Genomic DNA, 22436 nt, shown 5'->3' on the forward strand with positions numbered 1-22436 from the left:
AAGTTAGCATTTTACCAGTTGAAACATTTTATAATGCCACTTATAAGTTTGATATAAAATATTTTAAATTCATACTCAAAAAGGAGTATTTATTTCATATGGTATTAACTTGCCTTGGTTAAGAACAACTCTGCAACTGTAAGATAAAATGAGCAACAATAAAATGTATACACCTGGATTTAAGAGGGCAGCTATTCATAACAGCAACAGCAAACAAAAAATTATTTCCAAAGGCAACCAGTCATCACGAAAATTTCATCAAATAGACAGAAGCATCTCAAATTATTCAAGCAAACTAGAACAGAAAACAGCTACATGTTGTTAACTGATAGTTTTATTCAAACTTATCTTAGTATTACTTTAACTCATTTTTATGGTATAATTCTTTAAGAAAAGACAGCTAACCAAATTTTTAAACTGGATTCAGTGATTCAGCACTAATAAAAGTCTCTTGCAATTCTATTAAGCATGACTTACCACTTGCTACTATTTTCACATACACAGTCAATACTCTACAAAGTGAAATGCCTGTTTTCAACAGTAAAAATTATATCATCTACTTAAACTAACTTATTAGGTTGGTATGAAAGTAATTGAGGTTTTGCCATTACTTTTAATAATGTAATGTAATAATGTAATGTAAAAGCAATCTTGCCATTACCTTTAATGGAAAAAACAGAAATTACTTTTGCACCAACCTAACAGAATGGATCACAGGGTTTTAAGGTGATGGGTTCATTAATGATAAATCAATACTGATATGCATGCACAAAGACTAGACCAGATGAACAATTACAATTCAAGGCAATTAGCCTATTTTCTCAATTTGCATAATCAGTGAAAGGTTTTCATTCAAAATAACCATTTTCCTGATTTGAAAAATCATGAAAATACTACCCAAGTTAAGCTTCCTCTCGAGTTTGAATAAGAAGATCTTACCGCCAAAACGTAAAATTCTGGGTAACAACTGGAAAACGACTGTAAAAGCTTCTTAGTGCTACTGTATTGGCTATTGTATCAAAACGGACACATTTCTAACAAACAATGCTGGATGTGGAATGAAGGTCTTGTATTAGCACAACAGCTTCAATATGCAAATGATGATAAAATATTTTAAAAATCAGATATCCAAAGAATAAAGTCACTTAGATAAATAAAAAAGTTTACTATCACAGGCATTAGCATAATCAAACATATTGTCACCATCACTAGATCATTATTCACTCAACTCTACCCAAGATATAGAAAAGACATGGCCCATGCCTTTGAATGGCATACAGAAAAACACCATGGAATACTGAGAAACATCTATAAAAATGCCAAGTAAATTTCTGGAAGTGAGTATATGAAATTCATGTACACACTATGCTTATTCCAAAGGGAAAGATTCACAAATGTACTGATATTGGTATAAATATACTTAGGTTACCATGGAAAAGAGAGATATTGAGAATAATTTTAAAAGCAAAAAAGGTGTGTTTGGAGCACAGTATAGACAGTGTATTTCCAACCTGAAGAGTGCCTCAATTCACACTAAATCTAAGGTAAAAGAAAACAAAATTATTTAAAATTATAAGACACTAAAATAAAAAGTATGAGTATTATATTTTACCATTTGCATGTAAATAAGCCTTGCAAGTGGTGTGTGTGTGTGTATGTGTATGTGTGTTTTTAAACTATGAACTCTTATCTTAACATACAAAAGAGGTAACACAAATTGATAAGAAAAACACAAGGGCACATTTTTTGAACCAATAAGTATTTCAACAAGGTGACAGGAGACAAAACCAAATGTAAAAATCAAAAAGAATAATTTCTACATCAGCAATAACCTATTCGGAAATATTAAAGAATAAAATCCCTTTCCCAACAGCAACAAAAACTCATACAAGATAGTAATAACACAAAATGAGAAATATTTCCTTCTATAAAGAAGGCTATTTATGTTACTGAAGGACACAAAAAAGACTTGAATAAATAAAGAGACATGTGAATGGAAAGATTATGAATTGAGAGTTGTCACTTCTCCCTCAAAATTATCTTAAATTAAATATAATACTAACTAAAATACAGTGTTGTTTTAAAATTGATAACCCGATTATCATATTCTTCTGAAAATAAAGATGTAAAAATAGAGATGAAACTGGGAGAAAAAACCATCACCTACTGGAAATCATAATAGTAGTTTTAATAGTATATCATTAATTCAGGAATAACAAAAATAATTATCTATACCCAGAGAATATAATTAAGTCCTTAAATTAAAAAATAAGATAACTAACTCATGCAAAAAAACTTGGAAAACATGAACACACTCATCACAGCAAAGACAAAACATTAGGCCATTAGACAAAAAGCAAATGAAAAGATAATCAACCTCTAGAAATCTGGGAAACAAATTTATATAAAAAAGAAGTATTCTTCTTACCTATTCATTGGTAAACTTTTACAAGTTTAAAATTATCATGTATTGGAAAAGGGTAAAGAAATATGCACTTTCATATTGTTGGTGGAAGGTACTAACAATTGGAAGAGCAATTTGGCACTATTAAAATTTAAAATTCACACACCTTATGACTCAACAATTGCATTTATGAGTTTACCTTTAAAAAATACATTTGTACATGTAGAAAATAAACCTGTATAAGAATGTTCACCTTAGCACTGTTTGAAATAGCATAATAGCATAAACAAACTGAATGTACATGGAAACAAGGATTAAATAAACCATGGTACAACCACACCATAAAATAATAGGCAAGAGTTAAAAAGCAATGGCGTATATATTTTTGTACCAGTGTGGAGATCTCTCTAAACTACATGTAAAGTGAAAATAAAGTACAGAACATTATGTCACCATTTAAGAAAAAAAATTATATGTATATACACAGCTACACAAACCTTGACCTCTATTATTTTGAAACAGTCTCCTGGGGCCCCCCAAATCAATCTTCTGCCCATGCCACAGCCCATATTGAAGGCAGATCAACCCAGACATTTTATCTCTGTAGACAGCCAAAAATTGAATACTTAAATTCCAAAAAAATGCAATGTTACACAAAAAGTAATGTAGAGGAAGAATTTTATAACGGCAGGAAACACTTAAATGTATTTAGTTGAAAATAATATACAAATTTATATATACCTACTATCTCAGCTGTGCTTAAAAACACCCTCACTATATGATAAACTCAGATATACTCATGTTGGGGGGAGAAATTCACCAAATGTTCACTGAATAGTTGGACTGCAGTGATTTTATTTTCCAGACTCTTTTCTTGTTATTTTCTAGATGTTCTACAATGGGCATTTATTACTGTAAGTGCAAAAGACAAAACATGTTCTTTTAGAAACAATGTATCTTCTGTTATTGGATTCTTGAGATACCTCTGTATAGATAATGCCAAAATATTTCTGTACTCCCAGCCTCTCCCCTTCACTCTAGTCTCACTTTTCAGCTACCTACTGAGTAGCTATCAGTGTCCCAGCTTTAGTTCTCCTGAATGTGATTTCTCCACCTCTCCCACTGCTGTGCTCATTGATCCCACCTCCCTGCCAGGCCAGCCCTGTCCCAGTTCCCAGACCAAGACAGGACTGAATCTGAAAGTACTAATACAAGGTCACCTCCCCACTCCACAATCTTATTCCCACCCATTGCTGAAGCAAAGTTGCTGATTCTGTGTCAGCCTGGATTTTTGCCCCACGCTACTGTGGCATCAGTACCACACTGCAGGACACAGTCGATCATTCTGTCTGGTATTAAACTGTTCAGGTACTCATAGCCCCTACTAGACTGTCAACTTATGAGACAAGGCACTGTATCTTAACTCATGTATGGCTCCAGGACTGTATCCCCCAAAACAGTGGTTTCCATAACTTGAAGGAAAGCATTTGATAAATGGCTGTTACATATGACCAGAAATCTGAGGATCTGTTTGAAGATGGAGTGAGCTCAGAGACTTGGTTCAATCAACAAGCATTTATGAAGGAATTACTGTGGGCCCAGCCATGAAACAGGAAAATACTAGAAAAATGGAAGATGCGGCTCCTATCCTTAAGACAGAATCTAGAGTGGTTGAGAACACCTCAGGAAAAAAAGTAGAAAATAATTACTGTTTTGGCTTCTGCCTTAACAAGCAAAACGTGAAAATCTTCTTGCCTGAGGTCCTGATTTCACAGATGGGCAAACTGCAATCGAATTTGCCTGCCTGGATTCCAGACTACTGCCAGCACTGACTTTTACTTCCTGTCCCAACTCCATTGGCCCCAGTGTGCTTGGCTTTGCTTGTCACTATTTTTATGCTTGCCCACTTTAAATTGTTCCCTTGGGTCCAGATTCCCTCCCCCTCCAGTTCATGCTCTGGGCTAGGATCTAAATTTTCTCCTTCTTGTGCTACATTGCCCTCCATTACCTGTTTCTGCATACACTCTCTCACAATAAAAAGTTGTGACCACAATCTCAGGTTTATGCTTCAACCTCTTGCCAAAACCTGAGAACAAGGCAGGCCTCTATATCAAATTGTAATAAACACTGCTGCTTACTTACCCAACAATCATTTACCCCTTCCTTATTAGAAGAATTGCTACTCTGTTCATCAATACCCTAACCTTCTCCACCCAGTGAATGCTAATCCCATATGTAGTCCCAGCCGGTAAATCCTGATTTAGTCTAAGCCTGTCATTCATGGTATACCCATTCTCCTTGCCATTTACTAGATTGGGAATGCTCATGTGATTCAGTGTTGGCCAGTGACATAAGAGAGAAGTCTGCAGGAGGGTTTTTTGCAAATACCTCCTCCTTCTGCAGGACGAGACACTGCTGCTGCATGACGGTGTGCTAGGAACTAAAAAAGTGATCAAAGCACTGGCTGAGAAAGCGGTCAACACACAGACTGAGCACAGACAGGAGAAATGCAGAAAGTAGAAACTAAGCTCAGGTCTCCCATCCTCTGCATTTCTTGTCACTTTTAGAAATCTTTTCCAATGTATTCCCCTTCCTCTGCTGCCAGGTAACATATTAAATATTGCACCTTAAAAGTTATATAAATATACATATATATATATATACACACACACACACACACACACACACACACATATATATATATATGTCAGCAGCTTTGTTCTCTATCTCAAAGGAGTAACTTTCAAATAGGAATGTGATAGATATTTTGGCGGTTTTTAGTTTGAAGCTATTATGAGTAAGCTGTTATTAATTTTCATGCAAAAGTCCTTGTATATATGTTTTCATTTCACCTGGGAGTGGAATTTCTGGATTGTATGGTAAGAGTATTTTTAACATTAAGAGAAACTGCCAAACTGTTTCCCAAAGTATTATATTCCCACCAGCAATGTATGAGTATCATAGTTGCTTCACATTCTCTCCAAAACTTGGTATTGCCAGTCTTTATAATTTAGTCATTTTAGTGTTGGGATAGTGGTATCACATTGTGGTTTTAAATTTAATTATTTTGGTGAATTATAGAGTTAAACACCTTTTCATGTGCTTGTTAGATATTTGTATATTTTCTTGTGTGAAATATCTCTGCACATATTTTGTTCATTTTTTAGACGGATTGCCTGTCTCCTTATTGAGTTGCAAGAGTTCTATACATCGTCTAGATAAAGTCCTTTGTCAAGTATCCAGAGAGAGATATGTAGTTCTAACAAATCTTTTGTCTTTTGAAGAGCAAAACTTCTTTCTTCAACTTTGATAAAGTCTAATACATCTTTTCTTTTAAATTTTATGATTAGTGCTTTTTGGTTCCGAAGGGATCTTTGCCTAATCCAAAATCACAGATTATCTCCTAAATTTTCTTCTAGAAGTTTATATACTCAAAATCATAGATTGATCCCACAAACATTATACTCAACGAAAAAAGGAATATAAAAATGAGTACATATTCTGTGATTCAACCTATATCAATTTCTAGAATAGGAAAAACGAATCTATAGAGATAGAAAGCAGATTCGTCAGAAGAGAAGTTTTTAGGGTAACAGATATATTCTGTATCTTGATCACACTGACAGTTACACAGGTGTGTTTGTCAATCAACAACAAAGTATTCACTTAAAATGGGTACACTTTATTGTATAAAACATATGCCCAAAATTTTACTAAAAGAATTTTAATGGGAATTTGGAGCTGGATTGGTAGGAAGACTGGTGACCACCAGGTCCTCTGAAATAGAATTTAGGGGATAAGCAAGGCTTTGCTATGCCTGGGGCAGAAACATTAATCTTAAAGTATATATAATTTCTTAAATAAACATTACTTCATTCTAAATGCATAAATGCCATATAGTCTTTCACAAACATTGGCATGGCCAAAACAAGCCAATCACACACTGGGAGAGTCCCTAAATAGTGGCAGCAACTGACTTGTACCTTCAATTTAGGAAGAACTTTCAAAATGAAAGAGAGGGAAGGATGGAGAGATAAGAAAAGACAGGTTACTTAGTCCTTCAGTTTGCCCAGAGACCATGAAGCTAAATTTGCAATTTTATTGGGAAAGGGAAAGCATATGCCACTGAAGGTGAAGTTTTTTTTTTTTTTCTTATGCAGCAGAAGTTTATGTTTCAAAAGAAAGAAAAAACAAATGGAACACAATGAAAATAAACCATTTTGCCTTGAAATTTTAAGGAAAATTGAGATATAGAATTATAGAATGTTATAGCTAGATGTAAGTCTAAGTCACTCAAAAGACAGATAAAATAAATAAGGGTTGGAGAGTTTGAGGCTTACTTAGTCACATAACAAATTAATTAGCTGGCTGAAAACCTGGACAGGAATCCAGTTGCCTTGGCTCAGTGTGCTTATAAAATCATAATCTCTAGCTCAATGCTCTGCACAGAGCAGGTATTTTCAAAAAAATACCTGTTGAATGAATTCATGCTAGGTAACATAATTAAAAAAATACATGAAAAGCATAAGTGCAGTAAAGAGATGAATTTAGATACAGATTTATTTTTCCCCAAGACTTTTTTTTTTTTTTTGAGACGGAGTCTTGTTCTGTTGCCCAGGCTGAAGTACAGTGGCACCATTTCGGCTCACTGCAGCCTCTGCCTCCTGGGTTCGAGCGATTCTCCTGCCTCAGCCTCCCAAATAACTGAGATTACAGTCGCCTGTCACCATGCCCAGCTAATTTTTGTATTTTTAGTAGTGACAGGGTTTCATCATATTGGCCAGGCTGGTCTCAAACTCCTGGCCTCAGGTGATATGCCAGCCTCAGCCTCCCAAAGCGCTGGGATTACAGGTGTGAGCCACTGTGCCCGGGCTTCCTCAGGAAATTTGAGTCTTGTATACACTTCTTTATGCTACTTCTACACATTAGAAAAACGACAACAACAACATATTTTGTGAAATTACTCTGGAAATTATCAATGCCTGAAGAAACAGAATGAAGTGGTAAACTCCAAAGAATTGTAGGATACCCTTTCCTGGAAACAACTGAGTACAATTAATTAGCTATTTCTAAAGTAGTTAAAGGACATCGCTACTTCCTCACTGAGAGATAGACTGATGATATTTAGCAACTGCTTCAGGCCCTGTGAATTTAAGATAAACTAGGAAGACTGAATTTTCACCGAATGCTTACAAATAAAACATGGGAACATCAGATCCTCTGGAGATTTCTGGAGTCTAGATGTGGAAGAGCAACTGACATAGCTCCATCAAGAGTCCTTGGCTTTCCTTCCAAAACATCAAGGGGCCATAAAAAAAGATACTGGATTTACTGCAGATACACAACGAACAACATAAACTCAATTTGCACAATATGAACATCTCAGAAGCTTTCTATTAATTTTCTACTATGGCTCTGTGGCCCTTGAGACCATATACAACTCAAGGACTTTGTAATCTCTAGCCCTGTGGCATGTCCACTCATTTAATGTAGAAACACTGCAGCAAGTTAGGATCTTATTTAATGTACCTCCATCTCAATATGTCCCATAAATATATTACCTGCCTTCCCTCAAAACTGCCTAACAAACAAAATAGCCAGATGTCCACAAGTAGCAAGATATTGAAAAATCAACATATGATTTACATTAGTTTTTTTATTCATGCTCTAGTTTTAAAAACTATTCATTGAAATTTACATATAAAATTTACTTTGAAACAACTAAAATATAGATTATAGTAGACGTCACAGCAAAAATATACAAAACCCCTAATTAAACAGGTAGTTATACATCCTTCAGCTCAAAAGAGAAAATGAAATTAATTCATTCTGTCTCATCCTTACTCCACCTCCCTGTTTGGTTACTACCCTCATGTATGGGGAACATACCTGCTTTTTTCACTCCTGTTAAAGCAAGTTTTCCTAATACCTGAAATGGAATAGTCTAATAGTTATGTACACAGATAAGGCCTATTAATAAAAAGGAAAAATAAAATAGTGTTCAGTAGTAAAGCCCTAGAAAATTAAGGTCTCTAAAGTTAGACTATCACTATGTTTTGTACAACGTGTTACGAGTAATAATTTCAAAGAGGTATATAATGCAAATTTATGGTTGAGTTAGAATTCAGCTCTGAGATAAAAATTCACTTGTAAGGAAAACAAAATGTCAAAAGTAAAATGTGTCAAAATCTCTGGTAGCATAATATAAAGCTAACTAGTAGTAATATATCCGAAAATGTTTTATTTACATCTGCTGAATATTTTAAAACATCAATTAAGAAAGATCTCAATATAGAAAATAAAACTATAAACCTATGGTTCTGTTAGTTTAGAAGTATTATTTTACATTAGCTTTAGAATATATTTGTGTATGACCTAATATATCTTAGATAATATTTAGGAGACAATCTTTATAATATTTGAACTACAAACGAAATATATAGAAACATTTTACTATTTTGAGAAAACCAATGAAATTGTGTCTATTAAATGAGTTTAAACACGAGCAAATAAATACCAATACTTCAAATTGTGGGTAAAATTTTCTGGAAATCCCATTTTTGAATAAAATAATTCAATATCATATCCTTCATGCTGTTTGGGTAAAGATTTTATGGATATAATTTTCAAAATAGTTTACGAACCTCAACTAAAAACAAAGGTGTGCCAACAGATGTAGCCAGTGAGCATCTGTCACTCCCCACAGAGCGTATATTTAACCTGCTCCATGCAAGTTCCCTGCTAGACTCTCTATCCTCATCACATATTAGTCTCACAGCCACAAAACTGAAAGAGCATCATCCATTTAGAATTTATTAATAATCTTGGACGCCTATGAAAAGGGGCTTTTGTAATTAGGAAAAGTCAACCATGAAGAGAAAAAAATAAAATAAAATAAGCCCCTGGAAATACAATTATCCTAACAAGTACTGGTTTCATATAGGTCAAAATAAAATAATTTTAGTTATTATACTACGAAATATAGTTCTGGAATATTCATGGGATAAGGAAACACAAGGGAGAGTTATAGTAACCATAATATTAAATCTTTATTGTTCAGCAACGGTCAAGTTTTTCCTCTGCCTTGAAGTTAAAAGAAAAGACCTAAGAATATTTTGGGTCCTCACTATGACACCGATCATGGATTCCATGTCTTGGGATGGGGCTTTAGGTGAGATAAAGAACTGAAACTACCTCCATGGGTAGCTGAACCTTCTATGTGATGAAATGGATCCCACACTAGAAGTTGTCTTAACTCAGTGATAGTATAATTACTCTGACTGTATGCACTCTACCTTTCAATACCCTCACCTGCATGCCAAATCTTCCAGTAAATAGTTTCCCTAATGTAATTCAAACACACAATGCCTTTTCCTCCCTCTCTGCTTTTGTTCCAGCTGTGGTGCCCACCCTGCATGAAATCCTTCATAGGAGTCTCTGTCCAAGCTCCACTGCTACTACCGAATATAACATTTTCCCAGCTACACAGACACCCGTCTTCTTCACAATTCCTCTAGTACTTACTTGCGCTTCTGTCTTTTTAGTACATAATCATATATGGTCTTGGAATGTGTTTAAACTATTTCTCCTAATTATAATAATGTTTACTTAATATATGTTTTGTTTGTACCAAGTACTGTGCTAAACACATTTAACCTTTAAAGCAAGTCCATGTATCAGTCCCCTACAATTTTGATTTTATAGATGAAAAAAAAGAGATTTAAATTGTACACAAGGACACGATACTCCTAAGAACTAGAGCCTGTACTGACATCTAAAGCTCTCTCCAAAGATCTTGTTCTTTGCCACTGTGAAATAGGACCTCATGCAAATGCCTGTTCTCCTCAACTAGACTGTAAGCTGAGGTCAAAGACAGTGTTTTTTACTTCTTTCTACTTCCTTGGAATACCTCACACCACTCAGCCTAGGGTTAGGCAGGTATTAAGAGCTCTGAGGGAGGGAGACACAGAGAATATATCCAGAATACGTTTTACAGGGGTCCATAAGATGTTCTATTGGTTCTTTATTCTATCATGTATTTTTAAAAGTCCAGTCAACTAAAGGCAGAAGCCTCTAGAAATGAAATTCTTCAGAGGAAGTCAGTCTTTATCTGCAAACTGGATTACAGTCAAGGAGGCAAGCTGCTTTTCAAAGACACTAGTTGCTCTTCTAAAATGCACATTTTATTAATTGTACTCACGTCTCTTAAAATTTTGCTGTAAACAAAATGTTATTTTGCTTTCTAGTTCTTTAATAACTTGGCATGCTTTGTTTCCATTCAGTGGACTAATGTTTACAAAAGAGGCATATGAGAAGTACCTGTGTTTCTATACTAAGCACAGTATCAAAAACTGGGGCATACACCCACATCACTCTGCAGAAAAACTGCAACAGAGAAAGAGCAAAGCCCACAGAGGGGCTGCCACCTCCCCTCATTCACAACTCTGAAGCCCCACAAAGAATAGCAGAGATACTGGGAGGGGAAAAGTCTTTTGAAAGAAATTTGGACAAAACTAACTTATTATGCTCATATATAATTAACATGACAGTCTTTCACTTGTTTCATGGTACTCTAGGGAAAGGAACACCAACAAGGAAAACACTCCTATCTACAAGTTCACTATTAAGTAATGCTTGTTAAGTAATGCAAGCATTCCAATACACACAGGGTTGACTGCAATCTGCATCAGGATGTTGGTAACACTGGTAATTCAACCAAGCTTTAGCTATATGGTTGAAGAGTCAGCCAAGCCATTAATGGAATTGCATTCCTACCACAGGGAGTTGAAGGAGTCCATCACTCCTAATATTACACACTTCCCCAGCACTGACTCAGGTGATTAACTATCAGCTCTTCATCAAATCAGCACTCAATCACTTAGGAAGGCAATTCTCTTCATCTCAACTCCTGCTTTACACTCCCATAAAATGCAAAACTGCATATTGCACTATTGTCATATAATAATTTAAATGAAAAGAAAAAAATCAATAATGTGTTCCACAGCATAGTGTCTTACTGGCAACTTCAATGAATCCACCATTAATTTGGGTCCCTCACACATACTCTTTAAACACAAAACACAGCCATTCTAAAGATATTAAGGTGTTTTGGTCTGTCGTTTTAGGAGAATATAAATAGGACAAAATATAGGCTTCAAAATATCCATTTCTGATTTATACTTACACTGTTGGACCCTTCTGAGATGATAAATACACTAAACATTCTGAGGCATGGCTGTCCCGCCATGTATAAATAAACTTTACAGCAGCAATGCTAACAGAAAGAATTGCCAAATTGCCAATAATATGTATAATATAAGGGGTTAGAATGCAAGCTAAAGAGTGCAAGGTAAATTATAGCATTCTGTGAAAATAAGTGATGTAAAACCAACAGCAATTTTAAATTATTAACAATGGTTCTGAAGCTAATTTAACTTTTCCATTGGTGTAAGCCACAAACAGAATCACACAGTATGTTTCTCTTCAAACATCTTGAGGGTTCCTATGAGGTGGGTGAAAATGGGTAAGGGTGTCTCTTAAAGGCTATAATGCAGCTAATGCCATCTAAATGGTATATTTACAAGTCTGTGGAGTATAACCTCATTTCTCCAAAACTGTCTAACCATTATCCTACTTGAGAAGTTAACCCATGATGAACAAAAGTACATCTCTTCCACCCTTCTGCTCCCTATTTTCCCAAACCTCTCTATCTTGGTATTTTGCATGCTGAGCAAAACATTCCATAAATAATGCTGTGGTGCACAGGCATTAAAGTTTAGAGAGTTTCTGCCTTTGAAGTAGGTAGTGACAGGACCAAGGACACACGGGTTCAATTCCAAGCCAAATATGAGGCGGGTGGTTTGAAAATGACAATCCAAAGAGGCCTAGGGGAAAAGAACAGAAGCTTACACTGCCACCTCCCTTCCTCTCCCCTCCCCTTTTTCTCTCTTGTTCCTTTCCTCTCTTCTCCTCTTTCGTTGTGGTTTCTCACGGAGACAATCAAAGCAGGGAAAGCTGGATTTTAAATTGGTGAGACACACACTGGGAATATGTAATTCCCAGAAGAAGAAAAGAAACTGCTGAAGAGGGGTATGGGGGCTGTTGGCAACATGTCCAAGTGACAACCCTCCCCACCCCCACCCTAATACAGCACAAATCCATAGACTCTTCCTCGATCCTCTTCCTCCAGTTCCCAGTACTCTACCCAACTTGACCCTTCATCCTAAAAATTTAGGAACCTGCAGGGCATCCGCTGTTTCAGAGTGTGTCTCTCAGTATATGTACCCAATTTTCTGGAACCCCTGAATCCGGACAGTTGTAGCAGGGAAGGGATGCTCCACCCTCCCACCGGGGAAGAGGTAAGAAAGGGGGAAAAAGAGATGGAGACAAGAGGAAAGGGATGCAGAGCTGTGCTCTAGCGCGAGTGGCTGCAAGGAAGACGGGGAAGAAAGAAAGGGTGGGAAGGAAGTGGGGCTGGGAGAGAGGAAGAAAGGGATGAAAGAAAGGCTGGAAGGGAGAAAGGAGGGGAGAGGAGAGAGGGATGTTGGGAAGGATGAGGGAGGGAGGGTTGGGGAGCCGGGAGGGGGGAGGATGGAGAGGATGGGAGGGAGGTAGGGAGGGAGGGAGGCAGGCAAGGATGGAGGATGCTCTGCCCGGGACTCACCTCTGTGGGTCGGTGGGAGTTTCTCGCCTCCTCCTCTTTCTCGCCCGTTCCCAGCAGCTGGAGTGGTAATCACAGAAGGGACTGGAGAGGCGGCGGCAGGGACAAGGGCAGCAGCTGCTGCAGCCGCCTCTGGCCGAGGTGCGGTGCCGCCTGCTCTGCCCGCCCGCCCGGGTCTCCGCCTCACTCGGCGGCTGGAAGCGAAGCCCGCTCCCCCCCTCCACGCCGCCCGCTCCCGCGTCCCGTGCCCAAGCGCGAGCGGCAGCGCCCGGATGCGCTAAGGCGGAGGGGCAGTGGCGCATAGCCGCGGGCGCTGCTCGCTCGCAGCCGCCGCGGTCACCGTGGTTCCGCGGCGCCTGCGAAAGGCCCGCCGCATCCGAGGGGGGGCCGCGGGCGCGCGCGGCCTGGGGAGCGCCCGAAAGGGCGGGGCGGTGTGGGGCGGAGCTCTGGAGGCGCGGCCGGCTCGGCGCCGCAGGTGGGGGGAGGGGACAGCGGCGAAGGGGCAACGCCGTAGGGCGCAAGTGCAGTGTCCATGACAACCGCGTTACCTTGCGGGCGGGGACCTGGAGCTGAATCGCCCGAGCCTCGCGGCCGGGGTAGAGGGACCGGGTGCGGGAGCGGGCAGGATAGGGGCAGGGGGGATAGGGGTGTCGCAGAGTAGGAAAGGAGGGCCAGCCCAGCAGGGGTCCGACACGTGGCAGGAGGAGGGCAGGGCCAGAGTGCGGCAAAGGTAGTGACTGCCGCGGAAGGGAGGTTTGTTGGGATCTGGAGTCCCAAGGGGAGAGGGAGGGAGATTTGGACTTTGAAAGAACCTAGAAGAGGATGGAATTGTTAAAACAAATGGAATATTTGCTCATTTAACAAGCCTTTGTTGAATATTTTCTCCCTGGAAGGCATTGTGATTCTTTTCTTGATTCAATGGATATTTCTGAGCCCCTAGTTTGTACCAGACACTGTACTTACGCATTTTGAGATATCCAAAAATGTTCGTCCTCTCAGAGGTTATACTCTAGTTGGGGAACTTACATAGCTAAGGCAGGGAGTGTTTGCGCCGCCAGCCATCCGCAGCTAGGACTTGATGTTGCTGGAATGTAACTGTTACAGAGGTGCTAACAGTGAAAAAGGTACACAGCTACATCAAATGAGAAACATAAGTTACAGTCATCTTTGTTCTGCCACTGTGCCAAATGACAATTTTGCTTTGTTTTAAATCAAGAGAGAAAAACAAAATCTATGGAAGTTTTGTATGACACAACAGAGGCTACGTTCACAACACGCTGTTTGGTATCCTGGATCACTAGCATCAGTGCATGTGTTCATGCCGACATTTGGATGGCTTTATGTCACTTAGTGCACGCATTTTTTAAATTCTCCTTCATCAATGGCTAAGCCATTGATATTTTTGCATCCCTCCTTTTGTTCCCAAGTTCGCGTCTGCAATTGTTTGAAAATTACATAAAACCTTAGTATTTTTAATTCTCTCCGGGGAAAGACTGGAGAGGGATACCTCTGTCCATGCCTCTATCTTTCTCTTCCAATATCTTTTTGGCTTTCTTTTTTCTTGTCCCCACCACTTTACCAGTTTTACCAGTCACCGGATATTGGCTTAAGAAGAACCTTAGCACGCAGTCATGTTTCAGGACCACGGACAGTGACACCGCCTGCTCTTACCACCAAGCGTTTTTCTTAGACTGCCTATAGAAACAGGAGAAACACGCTAAAGAAGGCACACGTTGTGCTTCATGAAGTAAGTGCCGAGCGCCAAATGATTTGTGCCAAAATAGTGCAGAATGAAAAGTGCATACTATTGACTGGAGTATGTAGGAAGGAGGTAGGCCTTCAGCTGAAGTTTGAAGAACGAATAAGGTTTAGAAGAGGCATCACAAGTCCCTGGTGTGGTAAGACATGGATAGGTTAGCCAGCGAGGTGCTTAAACAAAAAGAGATACTGCATACAGTATCATTCCGGAGGCAGAAAACACCTATGAATTTGAATGGTCCAAGAATCTGGAAAGAGTAAAGTTGTCCTAGTCAAAATGAGGTAGAGCATGCACGCAAGAATTGACTTTTTTTTTTTTTTTTTAATGATTATTGTGATTTTTTTCATACACTGGTCAGGCCTGACGGAATAAACTAAAAACTACAGGCCAAAGAGTGACCAGAAAAAATCATCTCTTTAAGTTCCGAGGATTCAGGTATAGTTTTTTGTATTGTTGTAATTAGGCTTACATTTATAATTTTTTGTTTTAATTGCAATTAAATAATGCAGACCAAAAAAGAAAAAAAATGTAAACCAAATGCTGTCTTGTCAAAATAGGATTTGCCTTGTTTGTTATTTTGTAGTGACTTTCAAAACTGTAAAATATTATTGAGAGACATTTAAAAGTCTTTTGTAAAATATTTCTAAGGTTTTAGTCCATCCAATTGCTTTAAATTAGAGTTAATAAAAAAAAACAGCATAAAAGCCATCTTTGGTTTCTCAGACCCTTGGTCTCCCTCAATTCTTCGAAATACATCAAATTGTGGTCTGTCAATCAGATAGTGATAAGAAATTACTCAGGCAATGCATTTCAGTCACCAACAGGCAAATGGCAGCTGAGATTTTTGTTCCCTGCTGCCAAAGAATTTACTAACATTCTTTTATGTTTTAATAAAGGGGAACCCTCAACCCTGTCTACCCTATGGAAAATCCAAAATGAATATTATTATAGCCGTACTTATTTCCCTCTGATAATAGTCTAAATATGCTTTAAAAATAATGGTTATTATTGGAAGCTAAAATGCTATCATTTTGTTTGTCCCCATTCTAAACTAAGGGGATTTTTTTAAATGCTTATTTCTTTTGTTTTGAGTCTGCTTGTGAATCTGATTGTTTTTGATTTTCTTGATTCAAGTGTTGTCCTTCATTTCAGTGACATAAACATATACAGCCCTCAGAAAACAAGAAATTTTCTTCTTGCCCTCACTCATATTAAAATTTATGCAAACATAAATAACAAACAAAAGACCATGGTTAAAGGTATGGCATTGTGTTCAAATGGAGAAAATGCTATATGTAATTATAATACAATTTAATGTGCAATCAAATTACATCTAGATTTTTAGGATACTCCAAACCAATACTGGTATCTTAAGGAAAATTATCTGTAGTGCTTATACATTTAAATATCAGGTCTTACACACTAGGACCCTAATTCAGTCTGTTAGCTCCAGAAATTTCACTATCAAGCCCTCCTGAGCAATTTCATTGTTTTAGTAGACTTTATTTTTTTAAAGCAGTTTTAGGTTCACAGAAAAATTGAGAAGTACAGAGAGTTTTCATATACCTCCAGCCCCCACAAGGGCACGACCTCCCTGTGATCAACCCCTGGACCACAGTAGCATGTTTGTAACAACTGATGAACCTATATTGACACATCATTATCACCAAACTCCATAGTTTACATCAGAGTTCACTCTCGGTTTCATACATTTTGGGGGTTTTGAAAGAAGTATAATGACATGTATCCACCACTATGGTATCATACTAGTTTTACTCACTAAAAATACTCTGTGTTCTGTCTATTCTACTCTTTCTTGCTCCTAACCCCTGGAAACCATTGGTATTTTTCCTGTCTCCATGGTTTTGCCTTCTCCAGAAGGTCATATAGTTGGAGTTGTACAATATGTAGCCTTTTCAGATTGGCTTCTTTCACTTAGTAATATGTATGTAAGATTCCACCATGTATTTTCATGGCTTGACAGCTCTATTTTTAGCACTGAATAATATTCAGTTGTCTCTATATACCACAATGTATCCACTCACCTACTCATTTTCATTTGTTCAAACATATTTATCATTTGTATCCCTAGGTAATTGTTTATATATATACTGTAATGGTGAATATATGTATATGTTTTCAAGTAAACAGAATGAGTGTTTTAGGATCCATGTGTGTAATTGTGTTTTATTTTGCTTGTTGAAACATTTTAACTGTAATCTTATATAGATAGAATGTACCATATTCTAGTTTGTGACATTGGACAAGTTTTTTAATGTCTGTGATACTCAGTTTGCCAATCTGCAAAATGGAGGAAATTTTTATCTATCTTTATGACTTTCTTGTGAGAACTTAATGAAATAATACTTGACATGTTTTAGCACACTGTTGTCCATAGAGCTGTATACTTGCTTTAATTAATACTTCTAATATCAATGAGTAAGTTAATCAAGCATTAAAATAATATTATTCTTCAGTGTCTTTTGACTAATTTGAATCTGTTTCTATCATCTTTTATTTCCAATTAATATTTTTCTTTAAAAAAGAAATAATAAGCTTTAATATGCTTGTCTTCTCATAGTAATTGTGTCACTCTCATCTTCAGGTTCCCTAATAGATTCACTTCCCCTTTAGGAGAAAGCTGAGGCTGCTGTCTGTTTAACACATTTTGAAATTGTGTCATTTTACTCTCAATTGTCACCCTGGAGCATGTTTTTCGTGTATCTGCTCTATGGAAGAATAGTTTCAGTCTTAATTCTTTCAATAGCAAATGACTGAAGTCCAATTTAAGTTTTGAGCAAAAGGGAAATTTTGGCTCACATAGCTGAGAAGTCTAAGGTGTGTGTATATGAGGCTAAGCTAGTCCGGGGGTCATTAAAAATATTAATCATGGCAAAGGATATGATTACACTTGCTGGAGGCTTGTGTTCACATTTGTGTCACAGATTACTGTGACCAGAGGAATAGCACATTCTGGTTCACATGTTCACCCCTGTGACCTCATGCAGGAAGAGGAGAAATTCCTGAAAAGATGTTGAGGAAGGACATGGAAAAGTAAGCATACTGCACAAACAAAAATTACAGCTGCTCAGTCCATCCATCACTGTGGAGTTATTTGAAAAGTGATTTCCACAATAAAATTGTATTGGCAAGTGCTGAGTGAAAATCATTTAAAGGTTTTTCTTTAGTGAATACATAGAAAACAATAATGTGCATGAAGTTCATTTAAGAGTAATATATTTAGCATTTCCCACACTTATATGAACAAGGAACGCTGTCTCACGTAATACCTCTTGTGGCTAGAATCGAAGGAGCATGCTTTGGGAACAGCTGACCTTAGTTTTCACCTTACTCTGCTGTTCTTTGACTCACATCTTATTAATAAGCTTTTTTCTATTCTTCCTTGATTTAAAAAATGTCTGATCCTCTTCTTAATCTGTTTTCTGCTTCGATAACAAACTCTCTGAGACTGGGTTATTTATAAAGAAAAGAAATTTATTTGGCTCATGGTTCTGTGAGATGGGAAGTCCAAGATTGAAGGGTCACAGATGGTTAGAGCCTTCTCGCTGCATTATCTTATGGTGGAAGGGCAAGAGACAGCAATTGAGAGAACAAGAGAGGAAGGGGGCTGAATTCTCATTTTTTTCAGGAACCCACTCCTTGATAATGAATCTACTTGCCACACCCTCAGTAATGGCATTAATCCATTATTAAAAGTTCCCCCTTCTCAACACTGTTGTATTGTGGATTAAGTTTGTAACACATGAACATCGAGGGACACATTCAAACCACAGTATCCTCACTGCCACTTTTATTCTTATCAGTGAATATATAATTTTAGAACTCAAATGGACTTTCATGATGGTTTCTTCCTATCCAGCCTTCTTATTTTTCAGATGGCAAAACTGAGACTCAATGTGTTTTTCTTTCCCATAATCACGAAACTAGTCAATTGCTGAATTAACCATATGGAGTAGGTTATGCTAAGGTAAGAAATAACACCCAGATTTCAGAGGGTTATATGATAGCTCTGTTTGTACAAGATTTCCTTTCTGAGACCCAAGCTAACTGAATAGCCACTATCTGGAATCTACTTCATGACTATTTTACAGGGAAAGAAATAAATTAATTGATCTGGCCCTGGAGTGACTTGTATATTAGGAAAAAGCTAGTCACATAACTCCTGTGACCACAAGATACTTCGAAGTACAAAACCACCATGTGCCTAGCAATCAAAATACTTCCTAAACAGTCCTGAATACCATAGTGAAAACGAGCTGGGACAGAATCTCCTGATTTCCAGAATACAGAGGTATTTCCTCTACCACTTTGAATTACCAAATATGATTTGGTGATATATAATAATGGTACATATTACTTACAGAATAGTTACTGGTGATATTAAGGGGTTTCTATACATTAACTTTTCCAAAGATTACCAATATCATCCACATTTTTAAGATGAAAACACTCTGCGTTTCAAATTCCTCATCTTAAAAATGTTGATGTGAAAAGTACCACTAATTTTAAGGCTCTGAGTATAATTATTGCACCAGGTCATAGAGTTGGCAGGTGGTACAGGTGGGTTTATAGCCTACGCAGTCTGACTCCACAGTCCACACTGCTCTTCCCAGCACTCTGATACCTCCCTGCTGATGGAAGAGAAACAATTCCTTTCTATGAGTCCACTTAACTCAGCTTGGACGTGGTTGAAGAAATTCCTTTTTTTTTTTAACTTGTAACACATGCACCAATATACTTTGCAAAAGCCCTTTAGGGAGTTGGAAAAAAAATATATTCCATCAATGTTTTAAGCCACCTAACTCTACATAGGTAATTTCAAAGACATAGAAATGTCCTTATTTACATACAAATGCACACATGCACACACACACACATCATTTTCCTGTAGTATTTTATTTGAAAAAAAGTGTTTGGTTGATTAAAAAATATAAATGCCACTGAACTAGTAGATCTCCAATTCTACAAACACAATTGTTCCAGTGCCTATTTACATTGTGTATTATCATGACATGCTTACTAAAGGCTCAAACCCAATCTTGTTAAACCCAACCTTATTCAAAAGCTCTGGCACATTGATTCATTCCTCCATTCAAGACAATTTTGACACTTGCATATTGGGTGACAGCCACAATTCTCAACGTTGATTATTTAGATTAAAGACACAGTTTGTACAATTAACAATCTCATACTTTAATGAGGCAAACTGACAACTCGAGATAAATGCAATATAATGTAATGAGAGCTCACAGAGCACATTATTTATGGATTATCCAATGTCTATTCCCATCTATTCCCACTCTAACAACCGTACACCTTTCCATAATGCAGCCCACATGTTTTAACCTGAGGTTAATCTCACCTCTGGCTCCAGGAGCAGACCTTGTCTAAGTGGACTTCCACAGGCAATGGTTGAGAAATTCAGGCCTTAGTTCAGTGCCATATTTCATTCTATGGTCACAGATATTGATATAGATATTGACATATTATGGAGCTTGGGAGCATGGAACAAAGACAAGTTTTAATGGATGCTGAAAATAACTAACTTCTAAAGAGAGCTAATAGAAGAAATGTCCACTTTTCTTTCAATCTTAATTGCATATGAGTGTAGAGCAAGGAAATAAATCAGTCGTTCTATGATTATGTCAGTCCAAGCCCCAATAGAAAAAGGTAAACAGCAGCAGACAGTTCAAACACATATAATTTAATATAAGGAATTGATTATGCAGGTGTTAGAGAAAAGTTGGGAGAGTGAAGGAGAAAAAAATGAAGTAAACCAACGATTAGCAATTTTAGAAAATATCTACTGCTGCTAGGGTATGAACAATAAGAGAAGAGATGTCTTGCCAGTGCTAAGGCTGTGCTGCTGGGAGTGTCATCAAGGAGAGCCCATCTGAGTCAGAGACGGAACAATGGAGAGGGTGTACTATTGCGGAAACCATGGTCCTTGAAGGACTGTATCTAAATCCAGAGGTGCTGCCAGAAAACAAAGGGCTAATATCCAGAACCTACAAAGAACTCAAACAAATATACGAGAAAAAAACAAACAACCCCATCAAAAAGTGGGGAAAGGATATGAACAGACATTTCTCAAAAGAAGATATTCATACAGCCAACAGACACATGAAAAAATGCTCATCATCACTCGCCATCAGAGAAATGCAAATCAAAACCACAATGAGATACCATCTCACACCAGTTAGAATGGCAATCATTAAGAAGTCAGGAAACAACAGGTGTTGGAGAGGATGTGGAGAAATAGGAACACTTTTACACTGTTGGTGGGATTGTAAACTAGTTCAACCATTATGGAAAACAGTATGGCAATTCCTCAAGGATCTAGAACTAGATGTACCATATGACCCAGCCATCCCACTACTGGGTATATACCCAAAGGATTATAAATTATTCTACTACAAAGACACATGCACACGTATGTTTATTGCGGCACTATTCACAATAGCAAAGACTTGGAATCAACCCAAATGTCCATCTGTGACAGACTGGATTAAGAAAATGTGGCACATATACACCATGGAATACTATGCAGCCATAAAAAAGGATGAGTTTGCGTCCTTTGTAGGGACATGGATGCAGCTGGAAACCATCATTCTTAGCAAACTATCACAAGAAGAGAAAACCAAACACCGCATGTTCTCACTCATAGGTGGGAACTGAACAATGAGATCACTTGGACTCGGGAAGGGGAACATCACGCACTGGGGCCTATTATGGGGAGGGGGGAGGAGGGAGGGATTGCATTGGGGAGTTATACATGATATAAATGATGAATTGATGGGTGCTGACGAGTTGATGGGTGCAGCACACCAACATGGCATAAGTATACATATGTAACAAACCTGCACGTTATGCACATGTACCCTAGAACTTAGAGTATAAAAAAAAAAAAAAAAAAAGAAAAAAAGAAAGATGTCACACTACAATAGTGTCCCCTCTCTTCCTGCCTTCCTGTCTTCTCCTAGTGTCTCCTATGGATATAACTTAAGAAATCAGCTGGAAACAGAGCCTAGAAAATTTAATATCCAGCTTCCCCAATCATAGAATTATGAACAAAATTAAGAATGGTGGGAAAAGAGGCAAAGTAGTCAAATAATCAACACTTTCAACTCTTTGGCAGCTCAGCCTCCATATACACCTTTTTAACTGTACTTAAATTTTAATACAACTAAAAAGACAATAACATGATGTTTCTCCTTATCGAGATACATCTACTCTTTACATAATGAAAGATACTGTCACATTCTCCCCAAAAGTGGAATATGCAGAATCTTATGACTTATATGCCACCTATGAGTTTTCATCCAAAGTCACAAGTCCATCCAGATACTCTGTCATTACAGATTAAATTGTAGGTCGGATGTGGTGGCTCATGCATGTAATACCAGAACTTTGGGAGGCCAAGGCGGGCAGACCACCTGAGGTCAGGAGTTCGAGACCAGCCTGGCCAATATGGTGAAAGCCATTTCTATTAAAAATACAAAAATTAACCGTGTGTGATAGCATACACCTGTAGTCCCAGCTATTTGGGAAGCTGAGGCAGAAGAATTGCTTGAACCTGTAAGGCAGAGGTT

The 22436-nt window shown here is 37.7% G+C and overlaps 1 protein-coding gene across 5 annotated transcripts in view; it reads right to left on the reverse strand.

Moving 5' to 3' along the window:
* Positions 1-13344, reverse strand: part of CTNNA2 (catenin alpha 2) — a 1170559-nt gene extending 1157215 nt beyond the window's left edge. For all 5 annotated transcript variants that reach the window (XM_017888532.1, XM_017888525.1, XM_017888536.1 and 2 more), the window contains exon 1: positions 13068-13344. The gene's annotated coding sequence lies outside the window, so the exon portion shown is untranslated. The remainder of the gene's footprint in view (positions 1-13067) is intronic.
* Between the last annotated feature and the right edge of the window lie 9092 nt (positions 13345-22436).

The sequence above is a fragment of the Rhinopithecus bieti genome, unplaced genomic scaffold, assembly GCF_001698545.2.
Source record: "Rhinopithecus bieti isolate Rb0 unplaced genomic scaffold, ASM169854v2 scaffold_17655, whole genome shotgun sequence".
Classification (NCBI taxonomy): Eukaryota; Metazoa; Chordata; class Mammalia; order Primates; family Cercopithecidae; genus Rhinopithecus; species Rhinopithecus bieti.